Here is a 17,055-nt window from a genome sequence, read left to right as displayed (position 1 = left end):
CAAGATTACTGGAGTGGGTTGCTATTTCCTTCTCCAGGGGATCTTCCTGACCCAGGGATCCTGCATTGCAGGAGGGTCTTTACCAACTGAGCCACCAGGGAAGCCTACTATTAAGAGACATTTCTAAGTATAAAGACAGGTCAACTTAAAAAGTATCAGCAGATACATCTTGACTTTATCTTATAATCTATAGATAGTACTTTAGAATATTGGATTAGAATAAAGGTGTAATGAATTCATACACCTTTTCCAAAGAAATACCCAAAACAGAAGTAGCAATAAAGTTATAAATGACAGTCATCAATCAGATGAAATAATTTAGATGAAGCTTTTCTCTCTCGAAGAGATGGGGACTGGGCAAGTGGTCAGGAAGGAAATACAATGTGCTTTTAACTTTGTATGAAAAATAGTGTTCAGTTCCACGTTGGTGAATGTAGTTCTGTTTTTGCCAAATAAATCGCCTACTTCAAATTACTGTCCAAATGTTTTATTAAAACTCTGCTTCTGCCTTTGTTTTGGAATCTGTTACTTTTGTTGCCTCCTCATGATCGCTGTCCTCTGAAGCTCCTAGTTCTTTCCTGCTGTCCCCTGACACCTGAAGCCTTGGTTGCCTTCCTGCTGTCCTTGGAAGTTGCAACATCCTTCCCATGGACCTTCTAGCTCTGGTTGCTCCGTGTCCACAGAAAGCTGCCAGCGCTGTGAATCATGCCACTTTTCCTGTACTTCTGTTACTGATGCAGTAGGGATGTCAAAGCAAACACCCTGCTTTCCTTTGAGAAAGACCATTCCCTTCACTAGCATAACTAATGTTTGACATTTCATTTGAGCACTGCAAGATCATGGCCACAAAGCCTGCTTCTGAGTTGCTCAAGGAGTGCTGGTCTACTGACATAGCCCTGGAGAAGTGGGCCAGGGCAGCTGCCGGGGCTCCCAGGGCTCCCTGCTCCCCAGTCAGCTTCTTGGCTGACTGCTCAAAGTGACTGAGCGCGGTGGGAGGCGTCTTTGCTAGGAGCTTTTATCACCTCTGTTGCAGAAGGAACACCTATTCCTTTAAATTTGATTCCCACTTTTTGCTCCACTTGGGCTAACTGGTATTCTTCTTTGTGCTGGGAAAAGTAGATGCAAACCCTGGTTCTCCCCTCTTTACCTGTTTGCCCAGAACGATGAATGTAGGGTTCCACATCCTTTGGTGGGGAACGTTAAACAACCATATCAGCCTTGGGGATACCTAACCCATGTGCAGCAGCATTGGTTGCAACCAAAACCCCAACGTCTCCATTTCTAAAGCCTTTCAGGGTGGTTTCCCTTTGCTTCTGTGGAATGTCTCCATGTAACGACTGGGCATCCTGTCTTACAGCCACATTCTGCGACAACTCTGGGTTTCTTTCTTCGTTTCACAAAATATGATAGTGCTTCCTTGAAAACCACTGTACACTTGCATCACGTCTCCAGTAACTGCTGTTGTCTGAGTCCAGTGGCATTTGATAGCCAGATGCTCTACAGTTACTGCCGTTTTCTCCATCTTTTAAAAAATCAGGTCCACTTGTTCATAGGTAGGTTTCATGTATTTCTTAGCAACAGTATACACCCAATGGGGGCAAGTTGCAGAAAAAAGCAATGATTTTTTTTCTTTTCCTGCAACACCCACACAGCTAAGGCTTTAACAAAAAAACCCCAAAAAAACAAAAAAAACTTTTCCACTTCCCTGTCCTGGGTGGGACAAGATCATGGAGACAGATGCTGTGTCAGGGCATGGGAGTAATTTGAGTGACAGAACTCATAAATAAAAGAAAGACAAACTAATTAACAAATCGTTTCTCTCAGACAGCATAAAGTCAGTAGATTTAAGGAGATAGAATTTCCAGGAAGGGACAAGAAGGCATTCATTAATTGGCTCAATGTGCCAGTTGAGAACTATTTTGCAATGTGAAAAATTTATATTGTTTTTTAGTTTGTTTATACATTGGTCAAGATCTATGCTATCCAATATGGTGGCTATTTAGATTTAAATAAATTGAAATTAAACAAAATGAAAAATCCGGTTCTCTGTCCCATTCACCACAATTCAGGTGTTCAGCAGCCTTGTATGGAGCATGGTTGCCATATTGGACAGTTCAAATACAGAACATTTTCATTATTGCATAAAATCCTATTTGACAGCATCAGTCTAGATGTAATAAACATGGAGCATGACATTGATTTTTTACATTGGCAATTAGGTTGACACAAAAGCTGGGATTGTGAAAGTTTTATTTTTACACAAATATTTAATATAATTTAATAAATTATCAAAAAATATTCAGCTTATTTAAGTAATTAAAAGATCAGTCAGAACAGGCCTAAAATAAAGGCACCAAATGGCAGGTAAGGTAAACAAGTGTGCAAAGGAGAATATTTGCTGAAATACGGAAGTATTTTGTGTGCCATGTAAGGTGCAGCATCTGAACTTGTTACTAGGAGAATGGTCTCACTGATGCACATAGAAATGACGTTGGGAACAGTTCAGAGACTGTGTTGTCTGGATCTAGTGAGTGGAGGGACATCTTGATGAAACACGTATCAAATCTGATGTCATAACTGTTCTCAGATACATGCTAAGAATAATGACTCAATGCTCTTAAAGCAACAAAATTAAATTTAGTTTAACATATGAGATTCACCAGAAGAGAAAAACGAGACGTAGGTTTTATGAACTTGAATGTTTCATACAGAAATGCTAAATTTACAGGACACTGTGGTTTACGTGATAAAATTATTTTATGACATCTTTGTATTGAAAGTGAAGTGAAAATCACTCATTTGTGTCTGACTCTTTGTGACCCCATGGACTATATAGTCCATGGAATTTTCCAGGCCAGAATGCTGGAGTGGGTAGCCTTTCCCTTCTCCAGGGGATCTTCCCAACCCCTGAGAAGATCAAACCCAGATCTCCCACATTGTAGGCAGATTCTTTATCAGCTGAGCCATCAGGGAAGCCCTAGACTACTGGAGTGGGTAGCCTATCCTTTCTCCAGTGGATCTTCCCAGCCCAGGAATCGAACCGGGGTCTCCTGCATTGCAGGCAGATTCTTTATCAACTGAGCTATCTTTTGTGTTAATAACTTATTATATGTGATCACATTAAAATGTTTTAAATGATACGTAAAATTATAGTTAATTTCTGAAGCTAAGTTTTGTTTCAATAATTCATTGACAGTGTTGATTGCTATTTCCTCAGAAGAGGGAAATTTCTCTATATTGAATTTAATTAAAAAAAACTAAGAACTACAATGACTCAAGAATATTTTGTCTAATTTGGCTTTGCTGTCAATTTACCCGAATTATACAAAAAATCTTTAACAATGTAATTAGTGTGCTGAAATAAAGGCAAGCCATATTTTTATGAAAAGTATAATAATTTATGAATGGCATGTCTTTAGAACTCATTTTAACATGGGCAGTTTACCAACAGAACTCTGTCACTTGAATTAAATTCAGTTATCTTTGACGTTATACTTACTTTTGATCATTTAAAATTAATGGTATTAAAAATATTTTTCAGTTTTGTCATTATGAACGTTTACTTTTCAAGGAAGGAGGATAGAACACATATGTTTAAAATTTTTATTTATTTATTGGCTGTGCCGCACAGCGTGTGGGATCTTAGTTCCTTGACCAGGATCGAACCCGAACCCCTGCAATGGAAGTGTAGAGTGTTACCCACGGGATGGCCAGGGAAGTCCCACAGGACAGAGTTTAACCAACGTCTGTCAGCTTGATGCGTGCTTTTAAAATACATTGTTATATGGTGTGTGGGCCTCTACTTGTCCCCTGGCTTTTGGTCTGGGAATAATAAGAGTGGCCTGGCTCTGTTAGTCCTTCTGGAGGAAGTAAAAAAAATACCTTTCCCTCAGGTTAGAGCTTCCTGTTTCAGAGCCTGAGACAGCTTAAGGAGACAAGTACAGGATTCTAGTTCAGCTTCACAGTTCACCTGTAACCGGCACGTCATTTCAGACACTTGATGTTGAGAATATTCAGAGAAGATTGTGCTTACATATTTGCAATGGGCCATACTTCAGTGGGGGCTTCCCCGTTGGCTCAGGGGTAAAGAATCTGCCTGCAGTGCGGGAGCTGCAGGAAACACGGGTTTGATTCCTGGGTTGTAAAGCTCCCCTGGAGGAGGGCATGGCAACCCGCTCCAGTAATCTTGCCTGGAGAATCCCATGGACAGAGGGGCCTGGTGGCCTACGTTCCATGGTGTCGCAGAGTCTGACAGGACTGAAGCGACTGAGCATGCATACTTCAGTGGATACCAACCCGACTTCTGTCACCTCTACAGAACAGAACAGGAAAAAGAAATGATCAGGTTCTGGTTTGGGGGATTTCACTTGTGCCCCAGGAAAAATGTGTTTGGTAGCAGAGTTGCCTTAAACTGTGGACTGGTTGATTGAATGCAAGATAGGAAGCCCCCTTCCCTTGGGCTCTGACTGGATTTCTATGATTTGAATGTTATAGATCTGGTGGAGTTTGGTCTAAAAGCAGACATAGGAATTATTTCCAGTTTTATTAAATTATAATTGACAACAACTGTAAATCTTTAAGGTGGACAACTTGATATTTTGTTTACGTACACATTGTGAAATGAGCAATACAATCAAGCTAATTAACATATCCATCACCTCAACAGCTACTGTTTTCTTTCTTCTTTTTGGTAGTCTTTACAGGTCTAAAAGGTTAGGATTTTGTGGCTTGCTGTTTTGGCTTTCTGAGAGGCTCAAGGGGTAAAGAATCTGCATGCCAATGCAAGTACTGTAAGACCTCAGTTCGATCCCTGTATCGGGAAGATCCCCTGGAAAAGGAAATGGCAACCCACTCTAGTACTCTTGCCTAGGAAATCCTGTGTAGAGAGGAACCTGGCAGGCTTATGGTCCATGGGGTCGCAGAGTCAAACACGACTAAGCATGCAAGTACAGACACAGACAAGTCTGCTACTTAAACACTGCACAGTCACATCACTGTAGCTCAGAGGTGGGAAGTGAGTTTTACCCCAGTTTCCCTGGAAGTAAAGAACAGTCTCCATGAGTTGTAAAGCTGCATGCTCTCTCAACAGAGCATTCTTGCTAAAGCTTGTTGAAGCCCTTCAATACTGGGGACTTGGGGTTCTGTTTTTACCAGTGACCAAAGTTTTAACAGAACTTTGGGTTCTGTTTTAATCTGTTGTGGATAACCACCAGAGAGTGGCCTCAGTTATGCTCCTACTGGCCAGGCAGCCGTGACACACCATAGTAAAGACCGGCTTCCTCAGATGCCTGCCCTCCATGAAAGTGCCCTCCAGCCTGGGCTGACTTTCTGCCCACCCCAGGCCCAGAGGGGAGGGCCATTCCTGGAGCTGCTGCTGGAAAGGGCTCTGGGCTCAGGTTTCAGAAGAGCAGCTGCTGGCCGTTGAGGCATCTGAAACCTTTGCATAGAATGTGTAGTGTCTGACTTACAAGGAAAGCTGGCAGCTCTGACCTCAGGGAAAGAGATGGCTTTTGGAAGGGAAAGATGAGCTGGAGCAGGAGCGAGCAGGCGGCAGGATGAAAGGGATGGTGTCTGTGGGCTGGGGTGGCAGAAAGAGGGCCGCACCTCCAGAAGGGACGATGCCAGTTAACTTGATATGTGTGTGTGCGTGTCTGTGTGTGTGCATGTGTGTGCGTGTGTGTGCATGTGTGCGTGTGCATGTGTGTGCATGTGTGTGCGCGTGTCTGTGTGTGTGTGTCCGCATGTGTGTGTGTGTGTCTGTGTGTGTGCCTGTGTGCGCGCGTGTGTGTGCATGTGTGTGTGTGCGTGCGCATGTGTGTGTGCATGTGTGTGCACCTGTCTGTGTGTGTCCATGTGTGTGCGTGTGGGGGTGCTTGAGTGACAGCTGGCTAAAAGGAAGGCCGGGGGCCCCTTAGAAAGTGAGCTGATGAGTGTGTGTGTGCTCAGTCGCTCAGTCGTGTCCGACTCTTTGTGACCCCGTGGACTGCAGCCCACCAGGCTCCTCTGTCCTTGGGATTCTCCAGGCAAGAATACTGGAGTGGGCTGCCATTCCCTCCTCTAAGGGGTCTTCCTGACCCAGGGGTCGTACCCTTGTCTCTTAAGTCTCCTGCGTTGGCAAGTGGGTTCTTGACCTCTAGCGCCACCTGGGAAGCCCTGAACTGATGAGGCAGAGACTCCATGAAGATAGCCTGTTGATTCCCTGCTTCAGGGTCAGACTTGAGATGCTGAGTGTGGAGGAGGTGATCCATAAATGACTAGGAATTAACCAGTGAGCGAATGGCTCAGCACGTTTGTGAATTTCTTGAGTGCCCTTGTGGCCCTACTGGAAAGTGCTTGAAGGTTCCACCAGACGTGTATGAATTTGGAATAATGGCTCCTTCTATGTGAGCTCAATGCTTCCAGCCTCAATTTTTCCGTCTTCTTCTTTTGATTCTTTAAAATTTTGGATTATAGTTCATTTCAATGTTACATTAGTCTTAGGTGTACAACAAAGTGATTCAGTTAAACGTATACACATGTTCCTGGAGAAGGAAATAGCAACCCACTCCAGTATTCTTGCCTGGAGAATTCCATGGACAGAGGAGCTTGGCAGGCTACAGTCCGTGGAGTTGCAAAAAGACACGACTGAGTGATTAACACATGCATATTTTCATTCTTTTTTCAGATTCTTTACCTATTTAGATTATTACAGAATATTGAGTAGGTTTCTTGTGCTATATAGTTGGTCCTTGTTGGTTATCTGTTTTATTTTTTAACTTAGTTTTTATTGAAGTGTTGCTTTACAGTGCTGTGCTAGTTTCTACTGTGCAACAAAGTGAATCAGCCGTGCACGCATATGTCTCTCCTCCTTTTTGGATCCTTCCCGTTTAGGCCACTACAGAGCACTGAGCAGAGTTCTGTGCGCACAGGAAAACCTTGTTACTTACCTGCTTTATGCACAGTATCAGTGGTGTGCACACGCCAACCTCAGTCTCACAGTTCGTCCCCACCCCCACCTTTCCCCTGGGTATCCATACACCTGTTCTTTAAAATTTGCTTGATGATAACAGCTTTGCTCAGTTGTGTGAGAATTAAAGTGGCATATGTAAGTTCTAGGTGTGTATTTATTCTGAGGATGTAATCTCTTTAATCTTTTTCTTTTCCAGAAGCTGGGAAAGGATAGTTGTAATGGATCAGCCCGTATAATCTGCTTTTAGTCGTCAACGTTATCTGATACTTAGAAATACGGCAAAGAGGACTGCGTGTCCTCTCAGTGTCACCCAGGCACGTGGAGTCATAGATCTCCCCAATGGCTACTTAGGATTCTAAGAGAAAATGCCTGTATTTGATACTCTTATTTTTTATGGATCAGGGCCTTAACTCTGTCATGGTATCTTTTAGCAGATTTTTTGTTTAGTAGAAATGCAAATTTCTATCCAGTAGAAACTTTAGCTGCAGAGGACAGTTGGTTTTCTACCTAACCTAGCAATTTTACTTCAGTGTTCTCTAATCCCTGTAAATTCTCAGTTGCTATTTGATACTATTTTATGATTCTGCTGATTCACTGTTAAACTGGTCAGATAAATTGATCCTTCTGTATAAATTAGTAACATAATTGATTATGTGAGTCATGTTTTCAACTTTTGAAAATCATACTTTGACAGTATTTAGAGATCTCCCATCTTTTGCTATCAGTGCCTGGAACAAATCTCTGTTGGGCACTCAGCATAGAGTTTTGAATAAATGGGTGAAGAATAAACTAAAGTGTGAACTACTAAAGGAGGAAAGAAGGAACCTGAGTTCTTCCAGCTTGTGAGAAAACTAATATTTAATGAGTTTTTTAAAATATTAGGTTTATAGCAGAATTTTAGAATTCTGAGATAATTTCCTTTTTACCAGTGTTAAAATGATTTTTATATATGAAATTACGGTAATAGTGCTTTGAGTTTACTTTTGAATGTTGTTCTTGGAAATAAAAAATTGGAAATTTGTATCTCTGTGCTGGTTTATTGTTTTTAGAAATGTCTCTGGCCCTTGTAATTCACTTGATCTCTAAGGTTTATTCCTTACTTGAAATGATCATTATGGGAAGATGAGATCTGGTTTGCTTTTAACAAGTCATGTAGCTTCCAGCAAGATTTCCAAGACTTACTATCATTAAGAGAAACAGCTGTTTTTGAAAGGCACTGTGCATGCAAATTCTTTCATTCCCACAAATTTCAGTTTTTAAGTTGCTTTTAGAATAAAGGAGAAAAAATTTCCTTTTACCATAAAAAGAAACAAGGTGTGGTCTATGTCAAAGGTTCATGTAATTATCATTAAGCTGGTATGATGCCTGAAACATATTAGGTGCTCACTTCATATTTGTGAAATACATTTATTTTTTACTTTAAAAATCATTTTTAATGGAGTTTAGTTGCTTTATAATGTTGTGCCAGTCTCTGCTGTACAGCAAAGAAATCCGCTATCTGTAGTCCTTTTGGACTCCCTTCCCATTCAGGTCACCACAGTGCATTGAATAGAGTTCCCTGTGCTGTGCTCTTATTAGTTATCCATTTTATACATAGGGGCTTCTGTGGCTCAGCTGGTAAAGAATTCACCTGCAGTGCTGGAGACCTGGGTTCAATCCCTGGGTTGGGAAGATCCCTTGGAGAAGGGAAAGGCTACCCACTCCAGTGTTCTGGCCTGGAGAATTCCATGGACTGTATAGTCCACATATGTTTACACATATATAAATATGTATACATGTATAGACCATGTATATTTATACATAGTATCAATTGGAATTCATTTAGACAAGGTTCCTTCTTGTTTCCCATCTTTCATTGATCAAGCCTCACCCTCTAGGGTTTTAACTTATTACCATTTCACCTGTTTGTAGAATGAAAGAAAAATATAGGCATCTATAATATCTTTATATCATAAAACATACCTAGTAGTAATCCTATGGATACTACATGAGAAACTATAAGATGCATTTTTAAAAGTCTTTCAATATTAATTGTCACTATTAGGAAATGACAGCAGCAATAACACGGAAAGCAAACCTTCTGAAAGAGGAGCCCCACGTGCCTCACATTCCCTTAGGGGGCTGGAGCAAAGAGAAAGGTGCCAACTGATTAGACTTAATTCTCTTTATTACAACAGATGACAGTGCTTTGTTCAAAACAGTTGTTGAGAAAATATTCTCAATCAGGAAGAAGACAAGGGTTCAGTTCAGTTCAGTTCAGTTCAATCGCTTAGTTGTGTCCGACTCTCCGCGACCCCGTGAATCACAGCACGCCAGGCCTCCCTGTCCATCACCAACTCCCGGAGTTCACTCAAACTCATGTCCACAGAGTCGGTGATGCCATCCAGCCATCTCATTCTCTGTCGTCCCCTTCTCCTCCCGCCACCAACGTTTCCCAGCATCAGAGTCTTTTCCAGTGAGTCAACTCTTCGCATGAGGTGGCCAAAGTATTGCAGTTTCAGCTTCAGCATCAGTCCTTCCAATGAACACCCAGGATTGATCTCCTTTAGAATGGACTGGTTGGATCTCCTTGCAGTCCAAGGGACTCTCAAGAGTCTTCTCCAGAACCACAGTTCAAAAGCATCAATTCTTCGGCGATCAGCTTTCTTCACAGTCCAACTCTCACATCCATATACGACCACGGGAAAAACCATAGCCTTGACTAGACGGACCTTTGTTGGCAAAGTAAAGTCTCTGCTTTTTAATATACTATCAAGGTTGGTCATAACTTTCCTTCCAAGGAGTAAGCGTCTTTTAAGTTCATGGCTGCAGTCAGCATCTGCAGTGATTTTGGAGCCCATAAAAATAAAGTCTGACACTGTTTCCGCTGTTTTTCCATCTATTTCCCATGAAGTGATAGGACCAGATGCCATGATCTTCGTTTTCTGAATGTTGAGCTTCAAGCCAACCTTTTCACTCTCCTCTTTCACTTTCATCAAGAGGCTTTTTAGTTCCTCTTCACTTTCTGCCATAAGGATGGTGTCATCTGCGTATCTGAGGTTATTGAGATTTCTCCCAGACAAGGGTTAGAGGGAATATTAATAAACTAATTGTCAAACAGAAAAAATGACAAGTGATTATCAAGTCCCTTTATGTCTTGTGATGCAATGATCAGTCAACACTAAATTGCCAATGCATCATCACTAATTTGCAGAAAGATAAATTGTCTACAAAAAAAGATCTTCATGACCAAGATAATCACGATGGCGTGATCACTTACCTGGAACCAGACCTCTTGGAATGTGAAGTCAAGTGGGCCTTAGAGAGCATCACTACGAACAAAGCTAGTGGAGGTGACAGAATATCAGTTGAGTTATTTCAAATCCTGAAAGATGATACTGTGAAAGTGCTGCACTCAATATGCCAGCAAATTTGGAAAACTCAGCAGTGGCCGCAGGACTGGAAAAGGTCAGTCTTCATTCCAATCCCAGAGAAAGGCAGTGCCAAAGAATGCTCAGACTACTGCACAGTTGCACTCATCTCACACGCTAGTGAAGTCATGCTCAAAATTCTCCGAGCCAGGCTTCAGCAGTATGTGAATCGTGAACTTCCAGATGTTCAAGCAGGTTTTAGAAAAGGCAGAGGCACCAGAGATCAAATTGCCAACATCCGCTGGATCATGGAGAAAGCAAGAGAGTTCCAGAAAAACATCTATTTCTGCTTCATTGACTATGCCAAAGCCTTTGACTGTGTGGATCACAATAAACTGTGGAACATTCTGAAAGAGATGGGAATCCCAGACCACCTGACCTGCCTCTTGAGAAACCTGTATGCAGGTCAGGAAGCAACAGTTAGAACTGGACATGGAACAACAGACTGGTTCCAAATAGGAAAAGGAGTACGTCAAGGTTGTATATTGTCACCCTGCTTATTTAGCTTATATGCAGAGTACATCATGAGGAACGCTGGGCTGGAAGAAGCATAAGCTGGAATCAAGATTGCCGGGAGAAATATCAATAACCTTAGATATTCAGATGACACCATCCTTATGGCAGAAAGTGAAGAGCAACTAAGAAGCCTCTTGATGAAAGTGAAAGAGGAGAGTGAAAAGTTTGGCTTGAAGCTCAACATTCAGAAAACAAAGATCATGGCATCTGGTCCCATCACTTCATGGGAAATACATGGAAAAACAGCGGACACAGTGTCAGACTTCATTTTTTTGGGCTCTAAAATCACTGCAGATGCTGATTGCAGCCATGAAATTAAAAGACACTTGCTCCTTGGAAGGAAAGTTATGACCAACCTAGATAGCATGTTAAAAAGCAGAGACATTACTTTGCCAACAAAGGGCTGTCTAGTCAAGGCTATGGTTTTTCCTGTGGTCATGTATGGATGTGAGAGTTGGACTGTGAAGAAAGCTGAGCGCCGAAGAATTGATGCTTTTGAACTATGGTTCTGGAGAAGACTCTGGAGAGTCCCTTGGACTGCAAGGAGATCAGTCCTGGGTGTTCATTGGAAGGACTGATGCTGAAGCTGAAACTGCAATACTTTGGTCACCTCATGCGACGAGTTGACTGGAAAGGACTCTGATGCTGGGAGGGGTTGGTGGTGGGAGGAGACAGGGACGACAGAGAATGAGATGGCTGGATGGCATCACCGACTCAATGGACATGAGTTTGAGCGAACTCGGGGAGTTGGTGATGGACAGGGAGGCCTGGCGTGCTCTGATTCATGGGGTCGCAAAGAGTCAGACACGACTGAGCGACTGAACTGAACTGAACTGAAATTGTCTACAAATACAGCAGTCTCCATGAAATATGTTCACAGTCACCTGTGACTACCTATGTTTTGAGTTTATTTAGGCCACTATCAGTGTCCAGAACATTTGACAGTTGGGTTAAAATCCAAACACTTTTTTTCCCCTAAAAAAGTGACTTAAGCTGGAGACTAAACAAATATTTCAAGTTGGTGAAGGGGTGGTGAGCAGATGAAGAACGTCAGACAGACTTTGACCAGAGGGGCATCGATTGACGTTGGGCATTGAAGCAGTGGGGTGTGTGTGTCTGGCAGGGTACACTCTGAACCTGGTCCCCATGACTGCATTGTGAATACCTTCCTATATTCCAAGAAAGTGAAAAATATACGTGGTGCTTTCAAACATGAGCTCTTCCAACTTGATGCTGCCTAGCTCAGCAAACACAGAAGGAAACCTGGGCTAAAGCAGGTGTTCAGATGTGTCCACTGAGATAGCTTGTGCTTATTGTTCCGCTCTGTGGTCACAGTTCTGGGTGTAAGAGTTTGTGATAGTTTACAATTTGAGGTATTCTGTGAAGAAGTCTCTGCTTTAACACCTAAGGACTGGTGTTGCTCCCACAGTATATCGCTTGCAGAATTATAGTCATGGCTATAAAAATTATGGTTGCATTTTTCAGTATAATTTTCCCTCTCATTTTGAATTATCTGTAAGTAGATAAAAAATGATCATATATTTAAGGATAAGAACTTTTTGAAATACTATTTTCTTCTTTAATTACATCATTGCTGTGTGCTTCTAGGTACACATTTGAATGAGCACTAAGGATTTAAAATGAGCAGGTGTTATTTTTTCACTGAGAAAATAGTATGTGCTCATTATGAAAAAACTGCTCTTGTGGAAAGAAAAAAGTCATCTGCATTCTTATCACTTGGTGATAGCCACTGTTAGCATTTGCGTGTTTCCCTTCCAGTTTTTAAAAAAATGAATCATTTACTTTTTAACATATTGTAATCATACCAAACATACACGTTGATGCAGAATGTTGAACTAGATTCTATCAATTCTTGTTAGTGAGTAATAGGAAAAAAAGGCCAGGATAAATGAAAACTAAAAATCGATGAAAACTCACTGTAACCAATGGTCTAAACTTCCTTTTCCATCAAATCTTTTTTTTTTATGTTAAAGAGCACCTTTTCTTTTATTCTTTTTCTAAATGAAGTAGCTAATCGTGTGGTTGTGGGGATTCGTTCATCACCACCTCGTGGGAGCTCCTTAACAAGCGCAGTCAGCAGTAGTCGCTGGGCTGCCGTGGCGGTCCAGCTATTGAGGCATTGCCTTCCGATGCAGGTAGGGTGGCTTGGACCCCTGGTTGGGGAACTAAGATCCCAAAAAGCCGAAATATAAAACAGAAGCAATATTGTAACAAGCGAAATACTTTAAAAATGATCCATGTCAAAAGAAAAACTTAAAACAGAAGTAGCAGCTGTACCACCATTCACATGTTGTGATACAGTCAGGTCTAAGAACCAGGTGTATGAACTCTACGGTGTTCTTTCCATTGCATCAGGCTCCACCTTTGGGATCTGATTGGATGCAAATACTTTTGTAAGTTCTTCCTAGGTCACAATTGTCTTAGTCATTTTTTTGGCATCTGAACTTGACTAAGCTAAAGAGATCTAAGAAGTCTGGTATAAACACCAAGGGCCATGCCTGGCTCCCAATTCCAAAAGTTAGTTTGTTCTGTTGCACCCATGATAGGAACACTAGAATGTATGAAAGGCAGATATTTTGATTGGAATCTTTGTTCCATTTTTTCTACTTGTGTGACTTGAAAATTTATTTCTAGTTATATATCTGAACTTTAGCTTTCTGATCAGTAAAATGGGAATAATATTATCTCTTAGGGCATAATATTATCTCATGAATTTTGAATCTGATCATACAACTTAGAAGTGACTGATAAAAAGCACTCACCACATATTAGAAGGATAAATCAGGTCAACAACAATCAGATATAACCCCTTAGGTGATGCTGATAAACAGCTAAGCCTTCTAAAGACTAGGGATTGTGGAACAAAGGGCTCTGCAGTTAGCCTTGCATCCAAGGCTTGCAGAGATGGGAAGATATTCAGGACTACGGGTGGGAAAAAGGATGGAAGTATTTCAAAGTCTTTCTCATTGCTTTCCAAAGAACTTCCGATAACAGTGACCCACCATTCTTGTCTTTGAACCTTCCCTGCCCCAGTTCTTTTTAGTAAGTGAATGTATGTGCCAGAAAACCTTCTAGATGCTAGGGACTTTCAATAATCGGTTTTCAAATGAATCAGTGTACGGTGGGGGTGACTTACGCATGTTGCAAAGGGATGCTTTATTTTATTTTTTTAACCAATTAACTTTTTTGGCAGTGCCAGGTCTTCGCGGCTGTGTGTGGGCTTTCTCTAGTCACGGTGGGGCATGGGCTCCAGGCGCGCAGGCTCCAGGAGTCGAGGCTCGTGGACTTCAGCTGCTCCATGGCGCGTGGGCTCTGCAGCACAGGCTCTGAGTTTGTGGCTCGTGGACTTCAGCTGCTCCATGGCGCGTGGGCTCGTCTCAGACCAGGGACTGAGCCAGTGCTCCCTGCATTAGCAGGTGGGTTCTTCACCTCGGTACCACTGGAAAATCTCAAAGGGACATTTTAAAATAAATTTTATCTTCTTTTCTTCCTCATCCTGCTCTTCAGTTTGGACCAGTCTTTGAAGGAAATGCAACCCACTCCGGTATTCTTGCCTGGAGAATCCCATGGACAGAGGAGCCTGGTGGGCTACAGTCCACGGGGTCGCAAAGAGGTGGACACAACTGAGTGACTTCACTTTCAGACAATCATATTCTGATTTAATTGATATTATTTAGTCCTGGGATTTGAACTCAAGATTGCTTGATTCTGTATTTGTTTCTTCTTCTGCCATGAACACCTACCATACCACCATATATCTGCTTCTGTAGTAGCCTCAGAAAGGATCCATAAATGTAAATCTTTAAAATTTGATACTCAAAGAGCAGAGGGGACAGAACCAAATAAAAGACATAATAGTGATCCAGTATGGAAATAGCAGCCCACTCCAGTATTCTTGCCTGGAGAATCCCATGGAGGGAGGAGCCTGGTAGGCGTCCATGGGGTCGCAAAGAGTCGGACATGAGTGAGTGACTTCACTATCATTATATTAACAGTGATTCAGTGTATTAAGAAAGTACATTAACTTTTTAATTATTTCCTCTTATCAGAATAAGGCAGGCCACATGAGAGAATTTTCCAGGTAACTGAGGTAATGGTTCTGCAAGGTTCAATACAGTTTTGATTTTCATCATTTTTACAGTGAGAAATCATATGCTAGGACTGACTATATATAATTTTCTGCATTTTTAACCAGACAACACTGAATGTAAGTTTACCTTTTATCAAGGATTGGGACATTCTCTTTTTTTGCTCATGAATGTCCTTGGGATTTGGGGTTTGTTTCTCCTGTCTCTCTCTTTCCTCTTGGTCTTGATCATCACTTCTGCCTTGTTTATGCATCTTTTCTTTCTCTGTTCCTTCGGTTTATTCTTTGGTTTCTTTCCCTTTCCTTGGTTTCTTCTGTTTGCTGGTGCTAGTTTTTCATGCTTAAAAATCTGGTGATTGAGCAAGTGAAAACCAGCCACGTCCTCGTGTGCACTGAGTGAAGTGTAAGTTTTAATAAGGGTGCTGTTTATTCTGTTTTCTTATTTATTTCAACTGTGGGTGGTTTTAGGGAAGCCAGGAAAGGGGGCTTAGCGAGAGGCACACTGACCTCCGGGTAAGTGAATGCGAAGGGTATAGTAACAGTTCTTCAAGAAAGTCAAGTGTGGCGAAAACAGATGAAGATTGGCAGAGGCTGGACAGACAGGGCTAGAGCCGGTTCTCTTGGAGAAACTGGACTGGGAGTTGGGGGGACAGAGAATAGGAGATAGACAAGACGTGACGCTGGAGAGGGATGAGAGCGCGAGCCAAAAAGGGAAAAGGACAGGGGCTGTCACATGAACACCACGCACCCCGTGCAGCCTGGCCACTTTATCTAACCCTCTGAGCACATTATGTCGGTGTTATTACATTTATATCACCCCCCCTTTACCCTTCCCCTGCCTTCTCCTTTATCCTCTAACTTCCTATTGGGTTTGGTCCATGGGAGACTTTGATAGGTAATGGAAGGTGAAAAGAGACGAGGTCGGGGCATTTACTTCTCTGGGTCACTGCAAGGCTGCATCCGTCAACACTGTGGTCCCAGCCCCTTTAGGCCTAGTACCATAGCTGCTCCAGGCTGCGGCTCCTCTAGACCTGGCCCACGTCTTTCCAATAGTCCTTGCATTAAATTCTCATCAATTACCAGTTTTATGGTGTCATTGCTATCCTGCTGTTACCTTGATTGACCCAGGCACTGTGTTTTTATTCTTCCATTATAAATGGGATGAGTGAATTTTAGAGATTTTTATGTAACATGCCCACATTCACACATCTAGAAATAGTTCGCGCTGGGATTTGTAGCCAGGTCTGTCCAATGCCTATGTCTGTTGCATTATGCCAGGCTGGATGAGTATTTATGGGAGAAACTAGGGGACCAGTATCCTTAGCTAGGGAGGATCCCATTATGAGATGAAGAAAGAAAAAATTATGATCTATGTATGTTAACTGACTGTATAATCTAGGCAAGATGCTGTAACTGGAGGACCGTAGGACATTAGACCTGGAATGCGTTTTCATGCCGTGTTCAGTGGAGCCCCAGGATTTCCACACAGAAACATCTGGGACTCCATGAGGAGCAAAGAGATACGGTCTTGGCTTAGTCCTTCTCATCTGTTTTCTTGAGGACAGGTACACTTGAATCAGCTTTATTATTTTTTTTCTCTGTGCTCACCAAATAAAATGATAAGAGAGAAGTCTCTAAAGCTTTTCTTGGTTTCTTCTTTGGAGTGAGACTGTCCTATCCCTTAAGATGGTTGGTGCTATTATTGAGATCTCACATATAAAATACCTGACTCTCAATAAGTGTGTATTTTCTTCTTCTTTTCATTCTTCTTGAGTATATCCAGAGAGTAAAACCCAGTTTAGGCCACGAATCTTTTCAGTCACATCTCTCACCATCAGTCGCTCCCTTAGTGTGGCTGTGGTCTTGGAACTAAGCAGGACCCTCTGGAGCCTTCCCAGGACAGACCCGCCCCCGTGCCCTCTGCAGTAGCTCCTCTCTGGAGGACCTAGATAACAGTATATGATGCACACTTTCTGAGTTGTTTTATAGATGCTAAAACCCTCACCAGGTGGAAGAAATTAATTACTTGATGAACATGAGCACGTATCCCCTGGAACTGCTGGTAGCTGAAG

General features: G+C 42.1%; 1 pseudogene; it reads right to left on the bottom strand.

The window, feature by feature from the left end:
- Window positions 1-471: 471 nt before the first annotated feature.
- On the bottom strand, window positions 472-14,036 carry LOC129560520 (nucleolar RNA helicase 2 pseudogene; annotated as a pseudogene).
- Between the last annotated feature and the right edge of the window lie 3,019 nt (window positions 14,037-17,055).

Source organism: Moschus berezovskii, chromosome 16 (genome assembly GCF_049115385.1).
Source record: "Moschus berezovskii isolate FMDL1 chromosome 16, NW_MosBer_1.0, whole genome shotgun sequence".
In the NCBI taxonomy this organism is placed as follows: domain Eukaryota; kingdom Metazoa; phylum Chordata; class Mammalia; order Artiodactyla; family Moschidae; genus Moschus; species Moschus berezovskii.
The sequence above is the reverse complement of the archived record's forward strand: the minus strand, read 5'-3'. Positions and strand labels throughout refer to the sequence as shown.